Source organism: Pollicipes pollicipes, unplaced genomic scaffold, assembly GCF_011947565.3.
Source record: "Pollicipes pollicipes isolate AB1234 unplaced genomic scaffold, Ppol_2.1 Scaffold_4313;HRSCAF=5077_pilon_pilon_pilon, whole genome shotgun sequence".
NCBI lineage: Eukaryota > Metazoa > Arthropoda > Thecostraca > Pollicipedomorpha > Pollicipedidae > Pollicipes > Pollicipes pollicipes.
This window is the reverse complement of record NW_023596467.1, coordinates 28,575-46,351: the sequence shown is the minus strand read 5'-3', so window position 1 is coordinate 46,351 and position 17,777 is coordinate 28,575. Positions and strand designations below refer to the sequence as shown.

Here is a 17,777-nt window from a genome sequence, read left to right as displayed (position 1 = left end):
AAAGACATTTAATATGCTCGGCCAAATAAGGGTAAAAATCTCCAAGCGGTGTTATGGAGTCCTAGTAGTACAATGTAAGTATTTGTAGCAATGTAATCATACAAAGGTATAGAAATTTCATTATGATAAAGGTTTGGGATATGGGCCAGAGTGAAAAAAATATGTGCCAAGAATGCATCTTCTCCTGCAGGAAGATTTTCAGGATAGGGAGCACTGTCCCCTTTTATGTGACGATAGAGGACGTCTAGGACTTCCCCTCCCCCTCCCCAGGAGGCGCCGCCCATGGTCACCGGTGACCTATGGTGAGCCTAAATCCGGCCTTCTTATCATCGCCTCTCTTCCAGCTGTAATGGAGCAGGAGTCTGCCATGCTAAACAAGGATGGCCGAATGACAGCCAAGGAAACCAGTGTTGCGCTGGATATCCCACGCACGGGTTCTTAGCACCGCCACAAAGCAAAAGAAGATCGTTGGTTGCGACGTGGTGATGTAATTTTTACTTAGGTACCTGTACGGCCTGCGGAGGGAAGAGCTGCGCTGCCTGCAGGGTTCCGAGTACTGCCGTCCTGGGAAAATGCTGTGAGGCATCAGCTGCCATTGTGACGTCACTGAAAATGGTTTTGCATCGATCGGGATCGGGTTCTTTTGGGCCGACTGAAGGCCATAACGCTTTTGCTAGTGATATGTCACTGGTATTCGGCTGGGTATGTGACGTCACTGGCCGTGAGTTTTTCAGGCTCTTTTGGGTCCACTGAATGCCGTAAGGCATCAGCTGGCGATGTGTCGTCACTGGTATTCGATTAAACATCAGGCGCGACCGGCCTCGTTCCATCTTTACTTTTCGTACCTGTCTGCTGCAAGCATTTGCTTGCCGCATAAAGGTTTGACCGAATCACGTCAATGTGTGACGTCACTAATCATCACTTCATGCGAGTGCATTTAGGCCGCTCGGCCACGCTGTGTTATGGTCCGCGAAGTATCACCGGATAGCGTGACGTCACTGGTATTCGAATAAATACTGGGCGCAGCGGTTCGTGCTTCATTTTTACCTTTTTACCCGTCTATTGCAAGCATTGGCGTGCTGGATGTAAGCTGCCGAACCACCTGAGTGTGTGACGTCACTGGTCATGAGTTTTACCGGTGTTTTTGGGCCAACTGAAGGCCACAAGGTGTCAGTTAACGACGTCACTGCTATACGACTGATTGTAAGACGTTAATGGTCGTGGGTTTTCACGGGCCCTTTAAGACCGACGAAATGCCGTAAGACATCAGCTGGGGATATGACGTCACTGGTATTCGGCTGGACATCGGGCAACGGCCATGCTCCATCTATACCTTTCGTACATGTCTACTGCAAGTATGGGCGGATTTTTTTCGGCCAACTGAAGACCATAAAGCATCAGCTAACGATGTGACGTCACTGGCATTCGACTGTGAGTGATGTCACTGGTCATGAGGTTTTGCGGCCTCTTTCGGGCCGACGAAAGGTCATACGGCACTAACTGACGATGTGACGTCACTGGTATTCGAATAAACTTCAGGCGCGACAGGCCATGTTCCACCTTTACCTTTGGTACCTGTCCATTGCAAGCATTGCCGTGCTGAAGGAAGGCTCTGTCGAATTACCTGAGTGTGTAACGTCACTGACCATTAATTTGTATACTCTTTTGAACCCACTATAGGCCACAAAACATCAGCTGACGATATGATGTCACTGGGTTTCGACTAAACATCATGCGCAGCAGGCCATGCTCTATCTTTACTTTTCGTACCTGTGTACTGTAAGCATTCGAGTGCTACACCAAGGCGATGCTGAACCATCTCAGTGGGTCACTGGTCATGAGTTTATACTGGTTCACTTGGGCCGCCCAGGACCACAAGGCATCCTATCCCGTGGAGTATCACGGGAAGATATCACATCATTGGTATTCGGCTTAACATCAACCGCAGCGGGTCATGTTCCATGTTTACCTTTGGTACCTGTTAACGATATGACATCACTGGCGTTCGACTTAACATCAGGCGCAACAGGTCATACTCCATCTTTGCCTTTCGTACCTGTAAAAGTATTGGCGAGCTGAATGATGGCTCTGTCGAATCACCTGAGTGTGCGACGTCTTGGGTTTTTACAGGTTATTTTTGGCTGAGTGAAAGCCATAAAGCATCAACTAACGATATGTCGTCACTGGTGGTTCACTGAGTGTGTGACGTCACTGGCCATGAGTTTTTACGGGCCTTTTTGGACCGACTTTACGCCATTAGGCATCAGATAACAATATGACGTCAATGGTATTCAACTAAACATCATATGTAATAAGCCATGCTTCGTCTGTACCTTTCGCACCTATCGACTGCAAGTATTCGCGCGACACGTAGAGGCTCTGCCGAATTACCTGAGCGTGTGGCGTAACTAGTTATGAGTTTACGCGGGTTTACTCGGGCTGACTGAAGGACATAAGGCATCAGGTGACGATATGACGTCGCTGGTATTCGACTAAACTCCAGGCGCGACAGGCCATGTTCCATCTTTACCTTTCGTATCTGTCTATTGCCAGCATTGGCGTGCTGAAGGAGAGCTCTGGAATCTCGTGGGTGTGTAACCTCACCGGTCATGAGTTTTTTCTGGCTCTTTGGAACCCCAATAGGGTATAAGACATCAGCTGACGATATGGCGTCACTGGTATTCGACTTAACCTCAGGCGCGACAGGCCATGTTCCATCTGTACCTTTCGTACCTGGGCACTGCAAGCATTCGCGTGCTATATCAAGGCGATGCCGAATCATCACAGTATGTGACGTCACTGGTCATGAGTCTGTGCGGATTCTCTTGGGCCGCCCAATGCCAAAAAAACATCATATCCCGTGAGGCATCACAGGATGATACGACGTCACTGGTATTCGACTTCACATCAAGCGCAACAGGCCACGTTCCATTTTTACCTTTCGTACCTGTCTATTACAAGTATTGGCGTGCTGAATGAAGACTCTGTCGAGTCTCCTGAGTGTGTAACGTCACTATTCAAGAGTTTTTACGGGCTCATTTCAAGTCCCTATACGGCATAAGGCATCAGCTGACGATATGAAGTCACTGGTGTCCGACTTAACATCAGGCGCAACAGGCCATGTTCTATTTTTGCCTTTCGTACCTGTCTATTACAAGTATTGACGTGCTGAATGAAGGCTCTGTCGAGTCTCGTGAGTGTGGGTGAATACTCAGGTGAATCGGCAAAGACTTCATATAGCACATGAATGCTTGCAGTAGCCAGGTACGAAAAGTAAAGATGGGACATTGCCTGTTGTGCATGAGGTTAAGTCAAATACCAGTGACGTCATATCGTCGGCGGATGCCTTTTACCCTATGGGAGGCTCAAAACAGCCCGTAAAAACTCATGAACAGTGACGTTACACCCTCAAGAGACTTCACAAAGTCTTCCTTCAGCACGCCAATGCTTACAATAGACAGGTACGAAAGGTAAAGACGAACATGGCCTGCCGCGCCTGGTGTTTAGTTGAATACCAGTGACGTCACATCGTCAGATGATGCTTGATGTTCTTCAATCAGCCCGAGTAAACCCGTGTAAACTCATGACCAGTTGCATCACACGCTCAGGTCATTGGGCAGAGCCTTTATGTGGCGCGCGAATACTTGCAGTAGATAGGTGCGAAAGGTAAAGATGAAACATGACTTATTGCACATGATGCTTAATGGAATACCAGTGACGTCATATCGCTATCTGATGCCTAATGGCCTTAGGTCGGCCCAAAAAGGCCCGTAAAAGCTCATGACCAGTGACGTCACACATTCAGTGGATTACCAGTGAAGACATACCGTTAGCTGATGCCTGTTGGCTTTCACTCAGCCAAAAATAGCCCGTAAAACTTATGACCACACACTCAGGTGATTCGGCAGAGCCATCATTCAGCTCACCAATTTTTTAGCAGGCGCGAAAGGCAACGATGGACATGACCTGTTGCGCCTAATGTTAAGTCGAACACCAGTGAGGTCATATCGTCAGCTGATGCATTATACCATATAGCGGGTTGAAAAACCCATAACAACCCTTCACCAGTGACGTTACACACTCAGGAGGTTCGACAGAGTCTTCATTCAGCACGTCAATGCTTGTAAAAGACAGGTACGAAAGGTAAATATGTTACATGGAACATTGCGCTTGATGTTGAGTGGAATACCAGTGACGTCATATCATCCCGCGATTCTTCACAGGATATGATGTTTTGTCACATTGGTCGGCCCAAGTGCACCTGTATGAACTCATGACCGGTGACGTCCCACACTCAGATGGTTCAGCATCGCCTTGACATGGCACGCGAATGCTTGCAGTAGACAGGTACGAAAGGTAAAGATAGAACATGGCCTGTTACGCATAATGTCTAGTCGAAAACCAGTGACGTCATATGGTCAGCTGATGTGGTATGGCCTATAGTGGGTTCAAAACAGTGTACAAAAAATCATGGTCAGTGGCGTTACACACTGAGGTAATTCGGCAGAGCCTTCCTTCACCATGTCAATCCTTGCAATGGACAGGTTCCAAAGGTAAAGGTGGAGCATGGCCTGTCGCGCCTGAAGTTTATTCGAACACCAGTGACGTCACATCGTCAGTTAATGCCGTATGACCTTTCGTCGGCCAAAAAGAGGCCGTCCAATCCCATGGCCAGTGACATCACATACAGTCGAATGCCAGTGACGTCACATCGTTAGCTTATGCTTTGTGGCCTTCAGTTGGCCCCCAAAATCCATAAAAGCTCATGACCAGTGACGTCACACATACATAGGTCATTCGGCAGAGCCTCCCTTCAGCACGCCAATACTTGCAGCAGACAGGTACGAAAGGTATAGATGAAGCATGGCCTGCTGCCTGACGTTCAGCCAAATATCAGTGACGTCATATCGTCAGCTGATGCCTTACGGCATTCGGCCGGTCCAAAAGAGTCCGTCAAAACCCACGACCATTGGCGTCACACAATCAGTCGTATAGCAGTGACGTCGTTAACTGATACCATGTGGTCTTCAATGGGCCCAAAAGACAGGCGATTTGGTAGCTTTCATTCAGCACGCCAATGCTTGCAGTAGACAGGTACGAAGGCAAGAATGAAGCATGGCCTACTGCGACCAATATTTAGTCGAATATCAGTGACGTCACGTTATCCGATGATACTTCACGGAACATGGTACACCGTGGCCATGGGGCCTAAGTGCACTCGTATCAAGTGATAATTAGTGACACCACACATTCAGGTGATTCGGTCAAACCTTTATTCGGCACAAAAATGCTTGCAACAGACAGGTATGAAAGGTAAAGATAGAATGAGGCCTGTTGCGCCTGATGTTTAATCGAATACCAGTGACGGCATATCGTCAGGTGATGCTCTACGGCATTCATTTGACCCGAAAGAGCCCTAAAACCTCACGACCAGTGACGTCATTACCCAGTCGAAAACCAGTGACATCATATCGGCAGCAAACGCCTTATGGCCTTCAGTCGGCCCAAAAGAACCCCGATCGATGCAAAACCACTTTCAGTGACGTCACAATGTCAGCTAACGCCTCACAGCATTTCCCCAGTACGGCAGTATTCGAACCCTGAAGTCAGCGTAGCTCTTCCCTCCGCCGGCCGTACAGGTACCAAAGTAAGAAATAGCTGGTGGTGAATGTCTCACCTCCTCCGCTATGAACAGAAACAGCGCGGTGTCATCAACTTGTTACCTCATTATCTGGTTCTCGGCAACCAGGCGACAGTTGTCTAAGGCGACAATTTTCTGAGGCCTGCGACGAAATCTAGGCTTGCTCGTGGGAGGTAGAAAACGCCAACCAGGGCGTATAAGGATACGATGCGTTAAGAGGTTTGAGAAGCAAGTTTGGCATTTAAGGTTTGGCAAGCAAGCAAGCCTTGGACTGATTTGCTCGGAGTGACGATGAACCCTCTGAGAAAGTTCGGATCTAAACGCGATTTATGTCTCGTTTATTTCCATACGGTATCGTAGTGCTCAAAGTAGAATTACGGGATCTGAGATGTGGCTGACGGCTCCGACCGTACCCACCCCACATTTGACACCGCCGTTTTGCTGGGGGCGGGGAATGCAATGGTCAATGCTGCGGTGCATATTGCGATGTGCCAGCTGTGGCGAAGGCTATGTTCTTAGAAACGACGCAAATTCGCAAGGCTTTGCCGAATTGAAAGGAACGATCGTGAGGTGTAGAGGTTATAGGCCACGCGTTAATCATCGCCAGGTACACTCCAGCGGGTCAGAGCACCCGCAACGCACCATCGGGGCACAACATTCGTCAACTCCTAAGAAGACTCGCAATCACCGGTCTTATGTTTGACTCGAGCTGAATCATGAATTGGCTCATGAGTCAATCGTTCTGGATGAGCCGTGAGCTGAGTCGGCTCACTAGGAGCTGAATCACATTCTTCGTAAATTTCGGGAGCTGAAACCATGAGTCAAGCTATGTTGCGTCAGTGAGTTTTTTTTTAGAGATTTTAGAAGATTTTCTACTGCCTATAAAATCTAAGGGATTGACATCTTTTTCAATATTAAACTTCACAACGAACAACTCATCCATACCTGACACCTCGTTCGCTACTACTTGAAACGCCGTAAACGTAAACGCCGTGACCTCTTCCATCGGTAACTATTTCTATGCAACCCGCAATTTTAAGAATTTTGCCTCCACATTAAGAAGTCTCGGAATGTTGGTTAAGTGGCGCACAACACTATTCTCTACGCAGCACGGAAACCTGCTTTGATTCCTAACCCATAATAATGCGACCTGATTAGATGGGCCAAGGGTACCCTGATTGAAACGACAGTCGACACCTACTTCATCCTATCTCTAGTTCAGCTGTTCAGAGTTCAGGTCATTTCGGTTCAGTTCCTTGCTGACTGTAAGACTTGGGTCAAGCAAAGTGGATTTTTCTCGTGCTTGTTTGTGACAGATGCAATCTTAATTTGTAATGCTCATTAAGTTCAGATAAATAGGAAACTGCATAATGTTTGTAACGTGTGCTAGCTAATCGCTACTGCAAGAACTGCGATCCGATGTTCAGTTATTGACATGCCATCGCCGACGTGATGGCAAGTAGCGATGTGATTACGTATGTGTGCATGCACTCGGCTGACACTTAGCAGGTACATACTACGAACTGTCGGTTCAGTACAGTCTATTCCACGCTATACAGCCAATGGGTTTGGGTCGCAAGTGCCAGGTAGAATACGCTAGCCTGGAGCTAAGACCTATGAGAGCTGGTTGGGGGCAGGTTGCAGGACAGGTATTGTTTGCTGCACTGCAGTTGGTAGGTTCAAACTATGCACTTGCTTCCAGGCTGTTCGTATATATTTTTGATACCATGACACATATGCATGCATGCACACACACACACACACACACACACACACATACTTGTGTGCCGTGCTTTACGGGACACCTGACTCAGCCGTCACTACCGAGAACCACCCGAACGAATGGCGGCATCGCAGCCAAATTGGAAGGCCATGCAGCCATTTGGCCGTTTAAGAACAGGATGGGTCGCTCGAGGGGTAAAGCTGCCATCTTCAGCTTACACTGGCAATTGAAAATACCGAGGACATAGTGATAACAGAGGACCGTGTGTGACTTTTCTGTCATATTCAGCTGTGTATTGAGGACCAAGAGTTGCACCTAGAAATTAAGGACAAAGGGACAAAGGCTTTCAGGTCGGGGGCCTCGAACATCATTCAGAAGGACTCCTTGGGGGTTGCTGGGAAACTGAGGGCCCCTTTACCGGTGAGAGACGATGTCGAACAGTCTGTGTTGGATATTTGTCGACAAATGTTTCGCTTGAAACCAACATGTTAATTAATCAGCGAGGCAACGACCATCTCATAAACCAGTGTCGCGGCCACCTTTGAAAGATGACGGCGACAAACCAAACACGGCCAGATATCAATATGCTACCTTGTGCACAAGCGCGCAGCCAGAGCCTTGGCAATGGGCCAGGGGCACGCACAAGGTTGATAAAGGGCTCCCCAATGGTGAAAGCCCCCCCCCCCCCCAAACAAAAATATCGCTGGCATTGGAGTGCCCCATTGTGCCGGCCGGGGCTCTGAATAGTCTTCCAGCCGACCTTTCTGGCCTTTGGGCCCTCAAATCAGGCCCTTAATCGTAAATCCCGAAGCCCTTCGGGTCCCCTGAAACCTTAGGCAGGGGGGACGTGCCCCCTGTGGCCTTCCCTCCCTGCGCTCCTGCTTGCGCGTCAGGCTGTTGGTTTGCGTTCAGATATAGGCAAATAACGGCGGATTGTAGGCTTTCTGCTGCTTAAATCATTCATCTATAATATAAAAATCGTTTTACTCTATTTTATCATGGTGCACTTTCCGGCCGTCCCGTTAAAGTCTAAATCAAGTCGGATAAATAGTAGCATACGCCATGTTAATACCTGCTGAACACTCTTCATGAAAAAGCCCTCCCCAGGCGGGTTGATATCACCAACGGATTTTGGCTCCATCGACCTCCATACGACATTGGCTCCATGCTGTGGAATCGCCTCGGACCGCATAACAAATGACTGCAGCTCATTAAACTACCCGATGAGTGTTTGCCCCGACGGCTGGACACCCGGGACACTAAATGTTTTCCGTCCCCAACGGCCCGGTAAGAGTAGGAGAAAGGGCAACCAACGCCTTTTGGGTTTCCATGACCCTTTAGCACTAATAGTGCTAATAGTGCTAAAGCATCATCAATGACCCGGTCGGCGGCACACTACTCGACGGCGGTTTTCCCGAAGCTTCTGCTGTTGCAACGGTTGCAGCAGAGGGCGGCCGGGGCTGAGGAGCGGGCAACGGAGGCGACGCGCCAGACAGCGGTGGAAAAATTGACTCGAGGTGCTGCTGGAACTGTTTATCTGCTGACCGAGCTACTGCAGTTTCAGGTGCTGCGGTGGGCAGCCGCCGTTCATCTCATTCGCAGGTGACTCCGACAGTCTCTTCTACACTGTCGGCGTTCCAGTCAGTATACAAAGCCCATGTTGCTCGACCCTGCTCGCGAACCCCGGTGTCTTAGGGCGACAGTACACAGCCTCTAATGCTGTGGATGTGACTGGCGGCGCGAGTGCGCGGCGGCCTCGATTGGTGGGGTACAGTTTGTAGCCCGCGCTTGGGATACGGCTTGTGCCGGCGTCAATGCAGCGGTCTACTTAATGATGGCCTCTTATGCGACTGAGTGTGGGTTAATGGTTCGCTGTTGGTGTAACTGTGAGTCACGTGCTCACGCTACCTGTTAAATGTGCCTTTCCCACGGCTTGCGTGTGTTGGGTTTTTTATATACGTGTCAATTACGCATATGCACTTTCTTCATACAAGTGGAATCTATGGTGCGGCGGGATGTAGCAATCAGCTGCTGACCGAGGAAGGAGGACCGTGCAACACTAAAATCAATGAGTCAGTCGTTACAGTCATTGCAGTCAGTCACTGAAGCCAAACGAGCTGCCTCATAAACATGTCGGCTGTTTGGCTGATGCGAGATTTCGTGCTCGACGCCCACGCGCCCATTCCAGTCTTCAAAAACTAGTCAAAGGCCCCTGTGGCCCACCACTTCCCAATGTAACAAGTGTGCTTTGGTTAAGTGTAGTGGTGTCAGATTTGCCAACGGATCTCAAAAATGACGTAGAGAAAGAAGCATTTGCATTGAATCCTGTATTGGAAAGATGCGACAGGAGAATGACACACCTAATTTGCTTCCAAACTGACATTCAGGTATAACGCATTTTTACCAATGGGGTGGGTCTATTTCCGTGCTTAGGTGTCATCTTCCGCCCAGAATTGCAAATCTCGCCATACTGCCCTTGGTGAGCACTGCTTTTTCACCGTTTATCAGCTCCACCTACACAGATTGCTACTATAAACGGGAGCAACAACAAGGAGATCGTTTTTGTCGTTGCGGAATTTACTAGCGAGCATCATCCAAACGTGAACGAAGTCGGCATCTAATGTGTAAGTCACTGAGACTCATTTCGCCGTACGACGTGCTCTAACAATCACGTTATGGACATGGATTTAACATCTCTCCATGAGCGCTAGGACAGAGCATTTTCTGCTGACAGGGCACGTAAGCATGCAGCTTGGCCAGAAACCTCCATGTGGCTAACAAACATGCCAAGCTGCCTCATCACAGCTGCCTTTTCCGCATTGCACCAGGCAATACGTCTTTTTTGCCAGTGGTGTTTTTTTTCCTGAGCGTCATTGTTAGTCTCTCGATGTGAAGATGTCTCCTCCGGAAACAAGTCTCCCTTCCCCTCTTGGCTTTTTGTCCAGGTAGGACATTTGCGACCTCCACCACACAATCGTCTTCACCCATGTCCTCCGGATCGTCCTCTTCTGCCATTGGTGCGCTGTTGAGGTAGTCGACCTCGTCCAGATTTTTCCCTTTGCAGACAGAGATGCCATTTTTGGTTTATTGGTTTTATACAACACGCATCACATCGCAGCCTACTCCTGTACATTTTGCTTCGATCCTGAGCATAAAGCACAGCGACTTTAAAACATGGAAAAAGGAAAACAAAATAACTGACCCAAAACGGAACGCCAACTGTATTCTCGCTCCGTTGTTTCGTAATCTACGAACTACACACTGCACAACTACATCTTTAGAATACCGCTCCGTATTTAAGATCATCTAGAAAATGTATACAGTTTGGCTCCAATGGTAATTTGCAGGCCGTCCAATGCTTGAAAGCGGAACTTCAAATACTCGCATCCTTAACGAGTGTCGCTCTCGGGGAGTAATCTGGAAAGCCGAAAACGGGTGAGATATGAGAAATTTCAGTTCAGAACAGGATTGTGACCCCCACGTGAAAGAAAGTTGTGCTTGTGTTCAGAAGCGTGGGCATGCACCACGCTGATGGCTCACGGGTGGTGGAATCAAAATAGCTGTGCAATAGTCGTGTCCCGAAAGATAGCTTTCCAGTTCGCAGCAAATCCGTGAATGAATATCGGAGGCCACAGGCCTCCCGTCCGCGTACATATTACCCATCTTGTTAGAGCTCATGCACTGCCGTCAAGAAGAAGGAAGTGATGGGGCGGCGATGGGGGCGGAGAGAGGGGGACAACAATAAATCGTACTAGGCTCTAGCCACGCAGCCGAACTTAACCTGAAATTAGGCCAACAACAGCAGAGTCGCCAACATTCATCGTCAACGCGATCAGCAGCTACCGTGATTCGGACGGCCCTCATGCATGGTACGCGCGCCCGTTGGCAAACTATGGCGTGCCTGTCTTCATTCCTGTAGCCATGCACGCACAGCTGCGATGGGAATCGATTTAGAGAAGAGCAACAGTTCCAGTATCATCGCTGACCGCATGCGGCAGATGCGAGTCCATGCCCTGATGTCCTAGGCTTACTACGCCCTGTCAATGCCATGCTGTTCATGCACGCCATACGGTTAACAGTCGTAAGACAGCGAGGCATAACCGAAACGAGTTGTGGTAAAAAGCTTATTGCCTCTAAGCTCAAACAATGCATCAATAAGAAATGACGAAACTACGACAGACAGGCGGCGGTGGCCCACAGACCGTCATCCCAGCCCCCGGGCGAGTACGCCCCCCTAGCCCAAGTGTATGTCTACTGGCCGGTTGGTAAGAGTGGACAGTTTTCTGACCACTGCCATATCGCGGGTAGTGCAGGATGAAGGTAGTGTGCGCCATGATGCAAACATTATGATATATTTGATAGATGATTTTGGATCGAGTGCGTATTGTGAGTGTGATTGCACGCTATATGTGAATGCATCAACAAAAATTACAAAAAGACCAGACAACCAAACCGCTGACCTGACCATCGCATTTGAAACTATCCGACGTCACACCGTGATACTGGCCGCGAAACAGATGGGAGGCAGCCCCAATGCACACCAACGCCGCAACTGTTTTTGACAACGTGACACGCTGGAAGACCGACACCCCTCCTTGCCGCGGATGGGCTTCCCCACGCTATTGCGAGACACTCGTCTGTCTAGCCCCCGCAGACGAGGTCTCTTCGCAGGCATTTTGGTCTACCCGGAGTGCGCAGACCAGAACCATGCTTAGTGTCCCCTCGATGGATTTTTGGCAACACCGTTATGACCCGGAGCCGGATGTGGCAGCCAAACCCGCTACCACAAGCTATGTTCAGTGAGCGGCCGGACCCCACGCTCATGAAAGCGTCGGTGATTCCCGCGCAAACAAACCGGCGTTGGTGATGTATATTATATATATATATATATATATATATATATATCATTGATCCCGTCGTAAAATGCGTAAAACAACATATAGTAATGATCCAAGGCTTGGTTCAATCGTCCCATTCATGGGAAATAATTAAAGAAACTATGTTGCAGCAAGCATCCTAAGCCATACACATTTCACATACAATGAAAAAACCGAGACTGCCAGTGACTAAAAACTTTTTAAAGCAACTTCTGCACCCCACCTGTTCGAATTTGGCAGGGAAACTGCTTACGAGGCCTATTTCCACCATCGCTAATGCTTCTCATTGTTCTTCGGGTAGCCGTGCCCGCGGTAAATATTCTCGAGGACCCATGAGCTCGAACTCTTGACCCGAACGCCCCAAAATCTGTCCTTCCCGAAGAATATCATGCTCCATATTGCAAAGAGCATATGAAAATGCTGTTGCGCGTAAGTCCTTAAGCATCCCAAATATAGCCCGAGTTACCTTTGTTGCAGTAAACTTTCCGGAGGACTTCTTTTAGAGGACTAAACTTCTTTAACTCTCCCAATGGTATACATATAGGCCACCTGAGAACAAAAATGTTTTTGCATGTTTCATTAAAGAATGACGCCATGCACCGGTGGTGCCACAGAGAAGGAGCACTAAATGTTGACAAGACCATTCAATAACGCGGATGCGGGTGTACCTACATAATTGCAGGCCGCGATATGTTAGTGGTGTTGGTGCAGGTGGTGGTGGCGTTGGTTGCAGAATAAAGTGGGGCTGGCACAGTCGACACGTGCTTGCGTAGACCAGCGATGAGGATGGTGGAATGAGATACCAAAATGGCGTTACACTGAGGTCACGCACCATGCAGGAGCTGTTATGGTCACACAATAGTAGGGGGGGGGGGGGGAGGCAGACATTGGTGGTGTTGGCAGGATCAGACACTGGTGAAACTGGCAGGGCAATGGGGTCAGCTGCATGGAGCCGACACTCGCATGGAGCTGGAGGGGTCAGACACCACGGTGGGATGGGTAGACCCAGACATTGTGGTGGGGTGCATGGTGTCATGCACTGTAATGACATCCTACTGGTTAAGGCACTGATAGGGATGGTGGAGCCAGGCAGTGTAGTGGCATATTTGTGGGGGTCGGACGATGCAGTGGTGTTGGCAGTGTTGGACAATGTGATGGGGTAGATAGAGAAAGAAAAGCATGCATGAAATGCTAGGTTAGAGCTGATGACAACAAATTCTACATGTCACAAATGATTCACACCCTCTTCAGAGTAGTCATTTCCTAAATAATTTGACTTTCCTGACATCAATTGACCTGAATCAAGCCGGTCGCACTAAGGCTTTCTGGTCTTCAATCGCTTCAATGTCCAGTAGCTATAACATCACCTGAAACAGCAACAATGCTAAAAATTATTCAGTGGGTGGAGATTAACTAAGGACTAAGTAAGTTTTTTTTTTGTTTTTAGCGCCCCGGAGGTGTTCATTGTATCTTAAACGTGAGGGACGTATGGACTACCCGACATAAACTCAAACAAAACAGGGAATACCCCTTTCGGTGACCATTTTTTTGGCAAAACATGCTCAGGCTGAAATCGAGGGAGGTATGGACCCTATGCCCCTTTTAGAGCCCAAAGTCGTCTACAGAGGAGAGGACCACCCAGGTAGGGAAAAATTTAATCTATTCTTGCAAAAAATCAGCGACCAAATTTTAACATACAAAGCTCATCCTGGCCGATTTTGCGAACATGATATGTGCCTTTATATGCGATGTGTGCTAGCTTAAAATAGTTAACATGTGAAGTGACGCCTGACGCGTGATGTGCGATGTCTGTTCAGTTGAAATCGCTTGCATGTATAATTGATGCGCGACTGTGATACCTGTTAACCTCAACTCGTTTGTATGTTTGAATGAAGCGTAATGCATGACGCCTACTTGCTTGAATTAGTTTGCATGTACACGTGTTGTCGCCTTTTCTAATTATTAGATAAGCACCGTATCGTGGTAACGGCTAGCAATAACTTTTTGTTTAATCCTCTAAGAGTTGGTGTCCTGTAAAAACTGGCTTTCTATTTCCAAAAAAGCTGAAAAATCGGGTAGGGCCACCAGCAGGCAATTTTGAATTTATTTCTGCTACTTTTTCGATATACGCATGTTGCCGAAATATCAATTCAACTATATATTTATTCTCCCGGTTTTCTTCGACGAATAAGGCTATTAATATTGTCTTAGCTATGTGAAAAATGCTCCTCTGCTAATGCTAATTTACTGAACAACTTACGTAATCTTGCACAACATTGATTTGAGCCAACCGACGGTCGTTACGTCTGAAAATGTATTCACAAAGCTGGATATGAACGACGCAACGGTCATATGATGGCTTGCCTTAATCGCCCCATGGCCAATGAAATGGCAGCATCTGAAGACATTACGCGTTGTGGGTGCCTGGGTGACCTTGAAATAGTCACCACGAAATAATATTCGCACCTTTGCAGGTGTGTAGATCAGAAACTAGAAAGGTTTACAAAATTAGAAGGGTGCTTAAGAATGGCAGGACTGTGTAACATACTGAATGATCTTCAAGATGGCTAATTTCAATTGAAACCCATACAAATGTGGCACACACCCTTTTATGCTCTGGTATCTACCACACACTAAGGTTCCGATGTATGGAAAACCTTATGTTTGTAATGATTTCCCCTTCAAGGCTAAATTGATGCCCAAAGCCTCTGAAAACGTGTTGTTCTAGGGGGTTGGGGAACATGTCTGTAAGTACCTAACGGCAACATTTTTTAAATGTAATAAACACCCACTGCAAATGCATGAGAAAAACTGCAAGCATCCCCCTTACAAACGTCTGGTCTAGCGTGATAAACCTACCCAGACAATTGCATAATATTGCTGAAGTCAATCTCTTCAACCACCTTCAAAAGCTAACACAATGTTTGCCACTTCAGCAACTATCCTTATCAGCACACCATTCTCTAATCAACCAAGGCAGATCAGTCCTCCATTAGCTACAGTTGTCGGTAAAGAGGGTTCACCAATCCCTTTCGAATATTTACTACTCACTTTTTAAAACCTTGCCGGACGACAATAACTTGCATCCAACGTAAGCCCAGTCTTCTCGTCCGAGAGGCCGCACACCGCAATGTCACCGTCGCGCTCGTTTCAAGAACGCGCAATGGCGGCGATAGAGATATGTATCTCATGTGACTTAACACAATTTACATTAATATCTTTCATCACCAGTTTCAACGTGATTTAATGTGATTTAAATGCTTATACCAAACGCAAACAACTTACAAGTGCTGAGACCATATCATGGAGCAGCGCGATTTCGCATTTCCTTATTCATCTCTATTCTCTTCCACGTGACCTTGCCACCTGAAAAACTTACACACGCGCGCAGTTCGTCCAAGATAACACACTTTACACAACCGGAAGTAAAAATGCGTGTAATTACGTTTTTCGAGGACCAGCTGAAAATCGAATAAACATGTTCAAACAAGACTAAATATCTCATTTAAGGCCTCTGAAAACCGAGGTCCGGCATTTGGACCTCGGTAGTGAATACCGGACCTCGGCAGTGACGGGTTGTTGGGTGTGTAACCGGATTTGGTCCTCTGTTTTCACGGCACACAAGAGCACACACACACACACACACACACACACACACACACACACACACACACACACACACACACACACACACACACACACACACACACACACATGCACACACACACACACACACGAGCGCGCGCGCGCGCGCATATATATATATATATATATATATATATATATATATATATATATATATATATATATATATATATATATATATATAGCCAGACCTGATCGGAATCTTTCATTTTTCAAGATGCGTAGTGATGAGTCAAATAATTCAATGCAAGCAGTGGGTTCGACCCGAGTCGAATAAAAAAGCGGACTGGGGAAGAGTGATGCTAGTGATGTGATGTGATGTGATGATGCTACCGAGTGATGAGCTAAATCAGATCTCAAAATCTGAGCCAGTCCTGCGCCGACTAAAAAAAAGTGAGTGGATCACAAATCTTGCGATAGCAGTCCTGTGTTATTGTGACAGCTGCAAGGCAAATGCATGTCTTGTATCGCTTATCCGGCTTGCAACGGTGGTGCACTCTGAATCATCATAACGCATCTCTGTCGTCCGCTAAACATGTTTCTCCGCGCGTTTCCCTTTCATCGTATTTGACCGCTGACACCGATAAATAAAAGGGAAATGGTTTAATTACTTAGCAACTGCGCCAACCTTAGCTCTCAGAAAGGGTCCAGTGGATTTCAATAAGCGGTCGCCTCTGAAACCTGTCCCATCGCTATGGGATCCACGTGTGGATTTCTCATAAATCAAATGGTCTTCCATCAGGCCTCCATTCCATCAACAGCATTATTTGTGAAGCATCACCAATGCGATGATTCAAGCAAGTGAGCCAAACACCGGGAGGATTGTATCCATAGGTCGAACATCCATGAATATCCATATCCATAGGTCGAAACAAAAAGCCGCAGGTATCACAAGAGTCTTCCACGACCACCGCGCAACTACTGCCGAGCAACATGACATCCTCGAGGTTGCCGGCCGGATAATAATGTTCTGTCTTTGTCACGCCTGTTACAAGTGGCGTGCTGACACAGCGAAGTTTGTATGCTAAAAGGATACGCTGATCATGTCCATGCTCAGTGGGTTAGTCAGGCAGTACCGTACCGCATGACGTCACTGGTCGGCACAGGAGGGTAAATATGTCTACGGCATCTCTCTATCGGGTAAGCTAAAAACCAATAGTTTGAGGCACACCAAGAGGTGGCACAGTTCTAGATGTTTTAAGATGACTGCGTTCGTATATGCTCGTCAAACAGGGCCATTTGGCCGTCGGTTTCTTGTCATGCTAGTTGGATAGGGGACCGAGGAGTAGTGGATCCGTTAAAAAAACAACAATACTGGGATGGCGGATTCGGAGCACTAGCAATAGATCATGTTCGGCATTCAATCAGCTTAAAATCCGTTCCAGTAGAAATTAAGTTTTTCTTATTGCTTTTCATGTTGTGGCTGCACTGGACTCATGATCTAAACTAGCGATGGCGCGCAAAACAAAAGCATGTTACCCAATTTAGTTTCGCATGAGACCTCAAAACAAAGCAGTTCTGGTATCAGCTTAAAGTAAAACAATGTTAGGTTCGTAGCCACCATACGTAGAAGGCACAATGTTACTTGGCACACAAGTCTTCACTAGGCTGGTGAATCAATGGCATTACTATCATGTTTGGGATGTGGAGAGAAAAGGTGGCTTGGCTTACGTTTAACAACATAAAAACCGTCGAATGTGAAATGATTTTTCCCCAGTGACTTCAGTGATCGCTCATTTGAGCAACGATTTGGAGATTGCGGGTCAAGTCACCTCGCTGCAACCTCAACGGCGACTGAACTGCGAGGAAGGATCAAAGAATAAGTACATAGAATAAGCATATAATGAGATCAAAGATAGTCTTTGAGTGGTGGCGAATTTTTTCTGTGCTT

The 17,777-nt window shown here is 47.4% G+C and overlaps 1 long non-coding RNA gene across 1 annotated transcript; it reads right to left on the bottom strand.

The window, feature by feature from the left end:
• Positions 1-10,435: 10,435 nt before the first annotated feature.
• LOC119097734 (uncharacterized) lies at positions 10,436-15,385 on the bottom strand. Its single transcript, XR_005094179.1, has 4 exons — positions 15,293-15,385; positions 13,538-13,608; positions 12,708-12,790; positions 10,436-10,781 (listed from the first exon to the last, which is right to left on the bottom strand). It is a non-coding gene; the product is annotated as an uncharacterized LOC119097734 (long non-coding RNA).
• Positions 15,386-17,777: the final 2,392 nt, after the last annotated feature.